This window comes from Pinus tabuliformis, chromosome 7 (genome assembly GCF_031772625.1).
Source record: "Pinus tabuliformis cultivar Carrire ecotype Pingquan chromosome 7, CPIR1, whole genome shotgun sequence".
Classification (NCBI taxonomy): Eukaryota; Viridiplantae; Streptophyta; class Pinopsida; order Pinales; family Pinaceae; genus Pinus; species Pinus tabuliformis.
In genome coordinates this window covers 492145326-492147651 of record NC_142293.1, presented here as the reverse complement: position 1 = coordinate 492147651, position 2326 = coordinate 492145326, and positions in this window count along the sequence as shown.

Below are 2326 nucleotides of genomic sequence, written 5' to 3'. Positions count from 1 at the left end.
CTCGTTGAATTAGCTCAAAAAATACATAAGAAACAATAATGTTACCAAAATAAGTCTAATTAGAAGATGATTGAAGATGCCAAAATCAACACAGAAGGCAATATTTCCAAATAAACATAAGTAATTGTTACAAATGTTCGATTGTACATTCAAAACGGTGGTCCAACAATAATATTTTAAGAAATTACAAGATGTTCCTATTTGTGATTGTGAAATATGAAATCAAACTTGGTTTAAAAGAGATGTCATAATTTTTTTTTTTTGAGTAATGTGTCCAAAGGTAAGTGTATATGAAAAAAGGAATTAGAGAATGAAAAATTATCAAATTTTCAGTTCCAAAGTGGATTAGGCGTAATAGAAAATTTTTCATAGTGAAAGAACTTTAAGAATTGAAAGAAAGACTAATATCACTAATATTACCACTTTTGGAAAATACAAGAGCTTGGACAATGTTTCAGAAACCCACAATTGGCATTGATTGGTGGACTAATCAATGTACATGCTAACACATATCGAATGCAAATTTCCATTCCTCATGACATAAATGAATCTAGTAGAGTGGTTGTGGGAATTAAAAGATGTTTAGTGTTTAAAAGCATATTTGTTGTTGGGAGAATATGTGTGCATAAATTCATGAAGGCATTGAGATGATTGTGTAAAACACCACTTTATAGACTACAAAATGTCAAAATAAATGAAGGTTGCAAACAAGTCTTTGATCAAAACAAGAATGTATATGCATGTGAGACAAATACAGAAAGTAATGATGATAATGGTCACAATGATGAAGAGTCAGTAACAAAGACATTATTATATGGATTTAGCAATTCATATAATATTTATGATCTTTGTAATAATAAAATAAACATTGCCCCGAGTGAAGTGTTAAAAAATAATTAATAGAGCAATGTAACACATAAAAATATTGCGGAAATAAAAACACAAAAATGCATAAAACAAGAGAGACATAGATATAGATGGTTCACCCAATTTGGGCTATATCCACGGAGAAACAACCAGTCCTTCCTTTAATATTATCCAACAAAATGAAGAGATACAATCTACAACAGATCTGCTATGATTTCCTCTTTACTCTCGCACGATCTCCTCTTTTTTTTTTCCTCAAAATAATAATACACAACTGCAATAGAATTCCCTCATATAAACTAAGGGCTACCTTCTAGGGAAAGAAAACTCTAAATTAACATAACTTCTACCTCCAAATCATCTGCATAATGCACGACCTAGATTGACTACGGAATTACAATATTTTACAAGGCAAATTTTCATCTATTTTTAGCTTCAGGGGCGTTACCCCCAAACCTCCGCTATGGGGGGGCTCATAAAATTGTTGTCCCCCCCCCGCTTGATGCCCTTGATGACGATCATACAGGCAATGTTTCCACCTCGTTAGGAACGGGGATCCAACGCGACTTAAACAAAAAACCTCTAAACAATTAAGTCTAAGATAATCAAGATCCACACCCAACATGAATTCCATAGGCATTTAGGCATATTCAAAGACATATATTTAGAAGAGATGAGCTTTCAGACATTTTTTTATAGGAAAAAATGATCAGATAGAGTTACGAGAAACTTTACATATCACGATATTGCTCGATGAGAAGTTTTGCATTAAGATTGTGATTTTTTATATCATATAACAAATGTGTTTTACAAAACAATGTGAATTATTCTCTGTCAATTATTCAGTTGTATTTAGATTTGTGTAAGAAAAGGGCAAAAGGAAAATAAATAATAGCTAAATATGTTAAAGAAAATGAAAATTTGAAATTCATTCTGGTGTCGAACATTATATATATGGATATTAGACGAATACAGACATTGTTAGACTATTTTTTGCATTTGCGCAAGAACTTATATGCTACGATCCAACAGTTGGGTCCATCAACTTTCTTTGTTTCGTTTAGCAATTTTAAACATATATCGAAGCCTTCAGTAAAGGCGTTGTGACAAATACATTGAGAGAAAATTTTGTGAACTAAAAACGAAGTAGAGGAAGATGATATTTATACCTTGATTAGAAATTACCCCGTTACTTGTGTATGATATTACAGAAGTAGAATGAATGCTCTACACTAGTTAATTTTACAAGAGTTGAAGTACTTTGGTGACGTCGTTGACTATTTGTTTGTAACAAAATTCTAAATTCGAGGAAGCCAACATGAACATGGATTGATATGGATAAAAAATGCTCGTATCTATGAAACAAGTACAAACATTGAAATTGAAAGTTTCCTTGACAGGTACTTGTGATATGATTCAATTAAAATACCTAAAAATTTGAAAACTATTCAACGTCATC